Source organism: Panthera pardus, unplaced genomic scaffold, assembly GCF_024362965.1.
Source record: "Panthera pardus isolate Hobbes unplaced genomic scaffold, ASM2436296v1 HiC_scaffold_27, whole genome shotgun sequence".
Classification (NCBI taxonomy): domain Eukaryota; kingdom Metazoa; phylum Chordata; class Mammalia; order Carnivora; family Felidae; genus Panthera; species Panthera pardus.
Genome location: NW_026526843.1, coordinates 92,097,833 through 92,110,494, shown reverse-complemented (window position 1 = coordinate 92,110,494; position 12,662 = coordinate 92,097,833). Strand labels below are relative to the sequence as shown.

General features: G+C 45.5%; 1 long non-coding RNA gene across 1 annotated transcript; it reads right to left on the bottom strand.

The window, feature by feature from the left end:
- Positions 1–6,746: 6,746 nt before the first annotated feature.
- On the bottom strand, positions 6,747–9,075 carry LOC128773934 (uncharacterized). Its single transcript, XR_008418428.1, has 3 exons — positions 8,349–9,075; positions 7,672–7,776; positions 6,747–7,425 (listed from the first exon to the last, which is right to left on the bottom strand). It is a non-coding gene; the product is annotated as an uncharacterized LOC128773934 (long non-coding RNA).
- Positions 9,076–12,662: the final 3,587 nt, after the last annotated feature.

The window sequence follows — 12,662 nt, the reverse complement described above, 5'->3', positions numbered from 1 at the left end:
AATAATCCTAAAATTTGTATGGAACCAGAAAAGACCCCGAATAGCCAAAGCAATCTTGAATAAGAAAACCAAAGCAGGAGGCATCCCAATCCCAGACTTCAAGCTATACTACCAACCTGTAATCATCAAGGCAGTATGGTACTGGCACAAGAACAGACACTCAGATCAATGGAATAGAACAGAGAACCCAGAAATGGACCCACAAACGTATGGGCAACTAATCTTGGACAAAGCAGGAAAGAATATCCAATGGAATAAAGACAGTCTCTTCAGCAAGTCGTGCTGGGAAAACTGGGCAGCGACACGCAGAAGAAAGAACCTGGACCACGTTCTTACACCATACACAAAAATCAACTCAAAGTGGATGAAAGACCTCAATGTAAGACAGGAAGCCATCAAAATCCTCGAGGAGAAAGCAGGCAAAAACCTCTTTGATCTTGCCCGCAGCAATTTCTTACTCAACACGTCTCCAGGGGCAAGGGAAACAAAAGCAAAAATGAACTACTGGGACCTCATCAGAATAAAAAGCTTCTGCACAGCAAAGGAAACAACCAACAGAACTAAAAGGCAACCGACAGAATGGGAGAAGATATTTGCAAATGATATATCAGATAAAAGGTTAGTATCCAAAATCTACAAAGAACTTATCAAACTCAACACCCAAAAAACAAATAATCCAGTGAAGAAATGGGCAAAAGACATGAACAGACACTTCTCCAAAGAAGATATCCAGATGGCCAACCGACACATGAAAAAATGCTCAACTTCACTCTTCATCAGGGAAATACAAATCAAAACCACAATGAGATACCACCTTACACCTGTCAGAACGGCTAACAGGAACAACTCAGGCAACAACAGATGTTGGCCAGGATGCTGAGAAAGAGGATCTCTTTTGCATTGTGGGTGGGAATGCAAGCTGGTGCGGCCACTCTGGAAAACAGTATGGAGGTTTCTCAAAAAACTAAAAATACAACTACCCTACAACCCAGCAATGGCGCTACTAGGCATTTATCCATGGGATACAGGTGTGCTGTTTCGAAGGGACACATGCACCCCCATGTTTATAGCAGCACGATCAACAGTAGCCAAAGTATGGAAAGAGCCCAAATGTCCATCGATGGATGAATAGATAAAGAAGATGTGGTATATATATACAATGGAGTATTACTCAGCAATGAAAAGGAATGAAATCTTGCCATTTACAACTACGTGGATGGAACTGGAGGGTATTATGCTAAGTGAAATTAGTCAGAGAAAGACAAATATCATACAACTTCACCCATATGAGGACTTTAAGAGACAAAACAGATGAACATAAGGGAAGGGAAACAAAAATAATACAAAAACAGGGAGGGGGACAAAATAAAAGAGACTGATAAATATGGAGAACAAACTGAGGGTTGCTGGAGGGGTTGTGGGAGGGGGGGATGGGCTAAATGGGTAAGGGGCATTAAGGAATCTACTAAAATCATTGCTTCACTATATACCAACTAATTTGGATGTAAATTTAAAAAAATAAAAAATAAATCAAAAAAAAATTTTGCTTGTCCATACAGAATAGGCTCAATGATATTAAAATAAGTCCTGCTTTCTAGATACTAGGAGTTAGGCAGTTGAACACACATACACACACACGTGCATGATGCACACAGTGGGGAGGCTTTGTCTCATTTATTTTTTGCCATATTCCTAATACCAAGAATAGTTCTTGGCACACAACAGGCAAATATACACACAAAAATTTCTTGAGTACCTACAACATGCCAGATAGTGTTCTAGGTACTAGGGATACAACATTGATAAAACAGAAATGCATGTTTTGTGGAGCTTATATTGAACATGTGGGAGACAGAAGATAAATAAATGAGTACAATATTTAGTATGTTAGATGGGACAAGAACTATGGGGGAAAATAAAGCAGGAACGGAGGATAGAGGGTGCTGGGGTTAAGTGGGAGAATCATTGTTTTAAATCAGGCAGTCAAGGGGCACCTGGGTGGCTCAGTTGGTTAAGCAATTGACTCGTGATTTCAGCTCAGGTCACGATCTCATGATCATGAGATCAAGCCATGCATCAGGATCCGCGTTCAGCGTGGATTCTCTCCCTCTCCCTCTGCCCCTCCCCTGTTGCTCTCTCTCTATCTCTATTTCAAAAAAGTATTAAAAATAATTTAAAAATAAAAAGATACTTTAAAAAATAAATAAATCAGGCAGTCAAGGAAGACATCAGAGATAGAGGACCTTTGAGGAGAAACATAAATTTGAGAGAGTGAGCCCTGATGATATCCGGGGGAAGAGAGTTCTAGGCAGAGGGAACAGTCAGTGCACTAGCCTTGTGTGTGGATGGAATGGGAAGGAGGCCAGGATGAATACAGTGCAGTGAACTAGGGAGACTATGGAAGGGGATGGGTTTAGAAAGATGGTATGGATTGGGTCATGTAGGGACTTAGGGATGATTATAAAAATCAGGTTTTTACTCTGGAGACAGACAGTGGTGAATTTGCAACAGATAAATGACATGTCTGGAACTGTAGTTTTAAAAGATCATTCCAGCTACTGTGGGAGAATAGATTATAGGAGGCAAAGGGCAGAAGCAAGGAGACCAGTTGGGCTGTTTGTAACAACACAGCAGAGATGATGGTGGTTGGACAAGGACATTAGCAGCACAAGTTGTGAGAAGTGGCCAGATTCTAGATGTGTTTTGAAGGGTAGAATAGACAGGATTTGCTAACGGATTGGATGGAGTATGAGAAAGAGAGGAATAAAAAAAAAATGATGTAAGGTTTTTTGGTTCAGTATCAATATAAAGAGAGTTGCCATTAAACAAGATAGGGAAGACCTTGAAAGGAAGACCTGGGGGAAATATCAAGAGCTGGATATTGTACAGGGTAAGTTTCATATTCCTATTAGTCATCAAGGTGACTGAGGGTAATCAGCAGTTTCCTGGATGGGGTCTGCAACTCAGAGGAAGTTTTCAGACCAGAGACATGAATCTGGGATTCATTAACAAATGACTAGAGTTTAAAATTTTTTTTAATGTTTAATCTTATTTTTGAGAGACAGAGAGAGACAGCATGAGTGGGAGAGGAACAGAGAGAGAGGGAGACAGAATCCGAAGCAGGCCCCAGGCTCCGTGCTGTTCAGCACAGAGCCCGACTCAGGGCTCAAACCCACAAACTGTGAGATCATGACCTGAGCTGAAGTTGGACACCTAACTGACTGAGCCACCCAGGCGCCCTGCAAATGACTAGAGTTTAGAAACACAAGACTGGATTAGATCACAGGTGCTTGATAAATATTTGATAGTTGGTAAAAAAAAAAAAAAAAAAAAAAAAAAATATATATATATATATATATATATATATATATACACACACACTATCTCTTCTGTTAGAACACATTTTCCATAAAAATGAGCTTATATGCAATTGCAAATAGGGGAGCAATGTCAATATAATGTGGAAGTTGTATTGGAGTATGATTATAATCTTCAGCAAGAAAGGAAAAACGACTTAACTTGCCTGCTGCACAGTTGGGAGCCTTTTAAGCTTTATTAAAAAAAAACCTTATAGGTGAGGATCTGCACCCAAGACTTCCTCCCCAGGAAGGTACACCCCAGCCTTGCATGGTTCTTGCATCAGACAGATTGCACCCCCTACTGTGCTCCTCCTAATAGTAGCCTCACTGTCTTAGAACTGTGCTTCTATCTGTATCTCCTCAGCTCTATCAAGGCAGAATTCTCTCTATTGGTTCCTTAAATGTTTAATATCCCTGGAGGCAGCCTTTAACCATACCAAGGTGTGTGTCTGAGGTGTCAAAATTATTACCTGAGATATTCATCTTTTTCTTATTTTATCAATATTCTGCTAATAATGTTGTATAAGTTCTGAGTGTTCTACCCCGACTTGAATTATTTTCTATTAGTCCTATTAATTTTAGTGTTATTTTACAAAATGAGATTTTTTTCAGGGAATTGACTGTATACATGTAGTTGACATATTACTTTTGCCACATCTTTCCTAGCATCTTTTCCTATAGGAACTATAACTTCCCCCTCAGGTAAGGCTGTCAATCTATTAATGATATCCACCCAAAAACAATCAGGGATAGGCGCATCACCCATGATAGCCAATCAGAATACCTCACCAACCTGGCCATGGTGATTGGTCCAAGGACAGGCACATGACCCAGGAGAGCCAATCAGACTACACTCCATACCTGACCCTGGTGAATGGTCCAGGGCTAGGCATATGACCCAGGATAATGAATCAGAATACACTACCTACCAGGTCATGGTGATTAGTTCTAGGATGGACCTATACCTCAGAGAGACAATCAGAACACCACCCACCTGGCCATGGTGACTGGGCCAGGGATGGTCACATGACCCAGTAGCCAGTCAGAATATACTACCTACCTGGCCATGGTGATTGGTCTAGTGATTGTCACAAGATCCAGGAGGGTCAATCACAATACATAACCAACTGGCCTGGAGATTGGTTCATGGAGAATCATGTGACCCAGGATAGCCAATCAAAATACACAACCTACTGGCCATGGTGATGGGTCCAGGGATATTCACATTACCCAGGGGAGCCAATCAGAATACACTACCTACCTGGCCCAGGTGATTGGTCCAGGGTTCAGCAATGACCCAGGATAGCCAATCAGAATACACTACCTACCTGGCCATGGTGATTTGTCCAGGGGGAGGCACATAACCCAGGAGAGCCATTCAGAATACACTACCTACCTGGCCATGGTGATTTGTCCAGGGGTAGGCACATAACCCAGGAGAGCCATTCAGAATACACTACCTACCTGGCAATGGTGATTTGTCCAAGGCGAGGCACATGACCCAGGAGAGCCAATCAGACAATATTACCTTCCCTAACATGGTGATTTGTCCAGGGATAGGCGCTTGACCCAGAATAGTCCTATGAGCATACATTAACTACCTGGCCATGGTGATTCGTACATGGTGATAGGCATATGACTCAAGAGAGCCAATCAGAATACAGTACCTACCTGGTCACAGTGATTGGTCCAGAGATCAACACATGACCCTGGATAGGCACTCAGAATACACTACCTACCTGGCCATGGTCATTGGTTCAGGGGTAGTCACATGACCCAGCCAATAAAAATACACAACCTAGGGGGCCATGGTGAGTAGTTTATGGATGGACACAACCCTGGATAGCCAAACAGAATTCACCACAAACATGGCCATGGTGATTAGTCCAGTTATAGTCATAAGACCCAGATTCAGAATACACTACTACCTGACCATGGTGATTGGGCCAGCAATAGTCACAAGATTGAGGGGGCAAATCAAAATACACAGCCAAGGGCTGGTGTTTGGTCCAGGGAGAATCACATGACCCAGGATAGCCAATCAAAATACACAACCTACTGGCAATGGTGAGTGGTCAAGGGATATTCACATGACCCAGGAGATCCAATCAGAATATACTACCTACCTAGCACAGTGATTGATCCAGGGATAGCCAAATGATCCTGATAGCTAAACAGAATACAATACCTCCTGGCCACAGGATTGGTTCTGGGATAGGCACATGACCCAAATAGCCAATCAGATTACACTACCTACCTGGCAGTGGTGATTTCTCCAGGGCAAGGCACATGACACATGAGAGCCAATGGGAATACATCCTGGCCACAGTGATTGGTCCAGGGATAGGTACATGACCCAGGATATGCAATCAGAATATAAGAACGACCTGGCCTAGGTGACTGGTCCAGTGCTAGCCACATGACTCAAGAGAGCCAATCAGAATACACTACCTGCCTGGTCCTGGTGATGGGTCAGGGCTAGGCACATAACCCAGAAGAGCCAATCAGATTATACTAGCTAACTTACCATGATAATTGGTTGAAGGTAGTCACATGATGCAAGATAGCCAATTAAAATTCACCAACTACGTGGCCATGGAGATTACTCCAGGGATAGTCACATGACCTATGAGAGAGAATCAGAATTCACTACCTCCTGGCCTTGATGATTGGTCCAGGGATAGCCACATGACCCAGGATATCCAATCAGAATACACTACCTACCTGGATGAGGTGATTGGTCCAGGCCTACACACAAGACCCGAAAGAGCCAATCGGAATACACTACCTACCTTGCCACCATGATTGCTCCAGTGGTAGTCACATGATCCAGTATAGCCAGTGAGAATTCACCAATTACGTGGCCATGGTGATTAGTCCAAGGATAGGCACATGACCCAGGACATCCAATCAGAATATACTGCCTACATTGCCATGGTGATTGGTCTAGGGCTAGCACATGACAAAAGAGAGCCAAACAGAGTAAACTACCTACCTGGTGCTGGTGATTGGTCTAGGGCTAGGCACATGACCCAGGGAAGCCAATCAGAAAACACTACATACCTGGCACTGGTGATTGGTCCAGGGATAAGCACATGACCCAGGAAAGCCAAAAGGAATACACTACCTACCTTGCAATGGTGATTGGTCCAAGGGTAGTCAAATCATTCAAGATAGCCAATCAGAATTCACGAACTACGTAGCCATGGTGATTAGTCCCGGGATAGGCACATGACCTATGAGGGCCAGTCAGAATTCACTACCTCCTGTCCCTGGTGATTGCTCCAAGGTTAGGCACATGACCTAGGACATCCAATCAGAACACACTACCTACATGGCCAAAGTGATTGGTCCAGGGCTAGGCACATGACCCAGGGGAGCCAATCAAAATACACTTCCTACTTTGTCATGGTGATTGGTCCAAGGGGAGTCACATGATCCAAGAGGCCAAGTAGAATTCACCAACTATGTGGCTATAGTATTTAGTCCAGGGATAGGGACATGACCTATGAGAGTCAGTCAGAATACACTGCCTCCTGGCCAAGGTGACTGGTCCAGGGATAGGCACATGACACAGGGTATCCAACCACAATACACTCCCTACCTAGACAAGGTGACTGGTCAAGGGCTAGCACATGACCCAAGAAAACCAATCAGAATACACTACCTTGGGGCACCTGGGTGGCTCAGTTGGTTGAGAGTCCGACTTCGGCTCAGGTCATGATCTCACGGTTCGTGGGTTCGAGCCCCACATCAGGCTCTGTGCTGACAGCTTGGAGCCTGGAGCCTGCTTCAGATTCTGTGTCTTCCTCTCTCTCTCTGCCTCTCCCCTGCTCACACTGTCTCTATCTCTCAAAAATAAATAAATGTTAAAAAAAATTGAAAAAAAAAGAATACACTACCTACTTGGTGCTGGTGATTGATCCAGGGCTAGGCACATGACCCTTGGGAGCCAATCAGAATACACTGCCTACCTTGCCATGGTGATTGGTCCAAGGGTAGTCACATGTTCCAGGATAGCCGATGAGAATTCACCAATTACATGGCCACAGTGATTCGTCCAGGGCTAGCCAAATGACCAAGGATATCCAATCAGAATACACTACCTACATGGTCAGGTGATGGGTCCAGGACTAGCCACATGACCCAAGACAGCCAATAGAATACACTACCTATGTGGGCAAGGTGATAGGTCTAGGGCTAGCCACATGACCCAGGAGAGCCAACCAGAATGCACTACATACCTTGCCATGGTGATTAGTCCAGGGATAGGCACATGACCCAGGAGAGCCAAAAGGAATACACTACCTACCTGGCCATGGTGAATGGTCCAAGGGTAGTCACATGATCCAGGATAGCCAATCAGAATTCAGCAACTATGTAGCCATGGTGATTAGTCCAGGGAGAGGCACGTGACCTAGGAGGGCCAATCAGCATCCACTACCTCCTGCCCCTGGTCATTGGTCCAAGGCTATCCACATGACCCAGGACATCCAATCAGAATTCACTGCCTACCTAGCCGAAGTGACTGGTCCAGGGCTAGCCACATGACCCAAGAGAGCCAATCAGAATACACTAGCTACCTGGCCCTGGCGATTGGTTCACAGCTAGGCACATGACCCCGGGGAGCCAATCAGAATACACTTCCTCCCTTGCCATGGTGATTGGTCCAATGGTGGACACAAGATCCAGATTAGCCAATAAGAATTCACCAACTAAGTGGCCATGGTGATTACTCCAGGGATAGGCACACGACCTGTGAGTGCAAATCAGAATTCACTTCCTCCTGGCTATGGTGATTGGTCCAGGGGTAGGCATATGACCCAGGATATCCAACCACAATACACTCCCTACTTAGCAGAGCTGACTGGGCCAGGGCTAGCACATGACCCAAGAAAGCCCATCAGAATACACTACCTACCTGTTGCTGGTGATTGGTCCAGGGCTAGTCGCATGACCCAGAGGCACCAATCAGAATACACTTCCTACCTTGCCATGATGATTGGTCCAAGGGGAGTCACATGATCCAGGATAGGGAAACAGATTTCACCAACTCGGTGGCCATGGTGATTAGTCCAGGGATAAGCACATGACCTATGGGAGCCAAACAGAATACACTACCTCCTGGCTATGGTTATTGGTCCAGGGATAGGGTCCAGGGATAAGGTATGCAATCAGAATAAACTGCCTACCTGACTGAGGTGATTTGTCCAGGCCTAGCCACAAGACCCAAGAGAGTCAATCAGAATATACTATCTTCATGCCGGAGGTGATTGGTCCAGGGCTAGCAACATCACCCAAGAGCACCAATCAGTATACACTACCTACCTTGCCACAGCGATTGGTCCAAGGGTAGTCACATGATCCAGGATAGCTAATCAGAATTCACCAACTATGTGGCCATGGTGACCAGTCCAGTGTAGGCACATGACCTTTGAGGGCCAATCATAATACAGTACCTCCTGGCCTCAATGATTTGTCCAGGGCTAGCCACATGACCCAGAATTTCCAATCAGAATACACTACCTACCTGGTGCCGGTGATTGGTCCAGGGCTAGGCACATGACCCATGGGAGCCAATCCGAATACACTTCCTACCTTGCCATGGTTATTGGTCCAAGGGGATTCACATGATCCAGTATAGCCAATCAGAATTCACCAACTATATGGCCATGGTGATTAGTCCAGGGATAGGATAGGATCTATGCGATCCAATCAGAATCCACTACCTCCTGCCCCTGGTGATTGGTCTAGGGTTAGGCACATGACAGGACATCCAATCAGAATACACTGGCTACCTAACCAAAGTGACTAGTCCAAGGCTAGCCATATGACCCAGGAGAGCTATCAGAATACACTAGCTACCTGGCTCTGGTGATTGGGTCAGGGCTAGGCATATGTCCCAGAGGAGCCAATCAGAATACACTTCCTACCTTGTCATAGTGTTTGGTCGAAGGGGAGTCATATGATCCAGGACAGCCAATCAGAATTCATGAACTAGGTGGCCATGGTGATTAGTCCAGGGATAGGCACATGACCTATGAGAACCAAACAGAATACACTACTTCCTGGTTATGGCTATTGGTCCAGGGATATGCTATGACCCAGGATATAAAATCATAATAACCTCCCTATCTGGCTAGGTGATTGGTTCAGTCTAGCCACAAGACCAAGACAGCCATCAGAATACACTACCTACATGGTGGAGGTGATTGGTCCAGGGCTAGCAACATCACCCAAGAGAGCCAATCACAATAAACTACCTACCTTGCCACGGTGATTGGTCCAAGGGTAGTCACATGATCCAGGATAGCCAATCAAATTCACCAAGTAGGGGCCATGGTGATGAGTCCAGGGATAGGCACATGACCTATGAGAGCCAATCAGAATACACTACCCCCTGGCTATGGTTATTGATCCAGGGACAGGGTATGACCCAAGATATGCAATCAGAATAAACTACCTACCTAGTGGAGGTGATTTATCCAGCCCTAGCCACAAGACCCAAGACAGCCAATCATAATGCAGTACCTCCTGGCCTCAGTGATTGGTCCAGGGCTAGCCACATGACCCTTATTTCCAATCAGAAAACACTACCTACCTGGCTGAGGTGATTGGTCCAGGGCTAGCCATGTGACCCAAGAGAGCCAACCATAATATACTACCTACCGTGCTGAGGTCATTGGTCCAGGGCTAACCACATGACCAAGGGAGCCAATAGAATACAGTACTTACATGGCCAAGGTGATTGGTCTAGGGCTAGCCCTATGATCCAAGAGAGCCAATCAGAATACAATACCTATGTGGCCAAAGTGATTGGCCCAGGGCTAGCCACATGACCCAAGAGAGTCAATCAGAATATACTACATGCTGATCCTGGTGATTGGTCCAGGGCTAGACATGACCCAGAGGAGCCATGACCCAGAAGAGCCTATCAGAATACACTTCTGACTTTGCCATGGTGATTGGTCCAAATGGAGTCACATGATCCAGTGGGCAATCACAATTCACCAACTATGGTGCCATGGTGATTAGTCCAGGGATAGGCACATAACCTATAAGGGCCAGTCTGAATTCACTACCTCCTGTCCCTGGTGATTGATCCAGGGATAGGCACATGACCCAGGATATCCAATCAGAATCACTACCTACCTGGCCGAAGTAATTTGCCCAGGGCTAGCCACATGACTGAAGAGAGGCAATAAGAATACCCTACCTACCTGGTCTTGTTGATTGGTCCAGGGCTAGGAACATGACCCAGGAGAGTTCATCTGAAACTACCTACCTTGCCATGGTGATTCATCCAAGTGTAGTCACATGATCCAGGATAGTGAATCAGAATTCACCAACTACATAGCCATCATGATTAGTCCAGGGCTAGCCACTTGACCCAGGGGAGGCAATCAGAATACACTACCTACCTGGCAATGGCGATGTGGTCAGGAATGGACACATGACCCATGATAGCCAGTCAGAATATACTACCTACCTGGCCACAGTGATTGGTCCAGGGATTGATATAAGACTCAGGAGAGTCAATTAGAATACACTACCCACCTGGCAGTGGTGATCATTTCAGTTTTGGACACATGATCCAGGATAGTAAGTCAGAATATACCACCTGACTGGGCATGGTCCCTGGTTCCTGAATAGGCATATCATCCAGGAGAGTCAATCAGAATACAATACCTACCTTGCATCAGTGATTGCTCCGGGGATGGGCACATGACCTAGGACAGCCAATCAGAACACTACCTACCTGTCCATGATTTTTGGTCCAGGGATAGTCACATGACCCAAGATAGCCAATCAGAGTACACTACCTCCTGGGCCATGCTGATTAGTTCAGCGATGGACACATGACCCGGGATAGCCATCACCCAGAATTTACCACCTACTTAGCCATTATGATTGGTCCAGGGATAACCACATTACCCAGGATAGCCAAACAGAATACAGTACCTATCTGGACATGGTGATTGGTCTAGAATTAGCCACATGATAGAGGAAAGCCAAGCAGAAGACACTGCCTACCCAGCCATGGAGAGTGATTCAGGGATAGGCACATGACCTAAGATAGCCCATCAGAATACCCTACCTCCTGGGCCATCATAATTAGTTCGGGGATGGACACATAACCCAGGATACCCAATCAGAATTCACTACCTACCTGGCTATGGTGATTATTTTGGGGATGGACCCATGACACAGGAGAACCAGTCAGAATTCACCACCTTCCTGGCCATGGTGATTGGTTCAGGGATGGACACACGACCCCAGTTATCTAGTCAGAATACACTATATACTTGGCCATGGTGATTGTTTTAGGGATAGGCACATGAACCAGGATACCCAATCAGAATACACTACCTCCCTGGCCATGGTGATTATTTCAGGGATGGACATAGAATCCAGTAGAGCTAGTCAGAATACACTACCTACCTGGCCATGGTGATCGGTCCAGGGATCACACATGACCCAGAATAGGCAATCAGCATGTACTACCTACCTGGCCCTTGTGATTGTTCCAGGGATATCCACATGACCCAGTATAGTCAAACAGAACACACTTCCCACCTCGCCATGGTGATTGTTCCAGAGATAGGCACATGATCCAGGAGAGCCAATCAGAATACACTACCTACCTGGCCATGGTGATTGGTTTAGAGATAGGCACATGACCCAGAATGGACAATCAGAATACACTACCTACCTGGCCTTGGTGATTATTTCAGGGATGGACACATGACTCAGCATAGCTGGTCAAATTCCCCACCTTCCTTGCCATGGTGATAGGTCCATGGATCGCCACATGACACAGGATAGCAAGTCAGAATATACTGCCTACCTGGACATGGTGATTGGTTCAGGGATGGACACATGATCCAGGATAGCCTATCAGAATATCCTACCTTCCTGGCCATGGCGATTGGTTTAGGGATAGGACATGATCCATGAGAGACAATCAGAATTCACCACCTACCTGGCCATGGTGATCGTCTGGGGATGGGCACATTACCCCCAATAGCAAATCAGGATACACTACCTACCTGGCCTTGGTGATTATTTTAGGGATGGACACATGATTCAAGCAGGTCCAATCCCTGCACCTTTGTTGGAGCTATCAGGAAGTTCAACCCTTAACTCTGGAGCTGTCTTTGATACTATCTGCCTAAAGAATGATGCATCACAAGATATAAAGGAGACACAGATTAAGAATTCAAAGTAAATTATTCATCTTGTGTGTATTTCTATTATTATTTCCTGGAAAACTCAGTCTTTTCTTCAAGACTCAGTTCAATT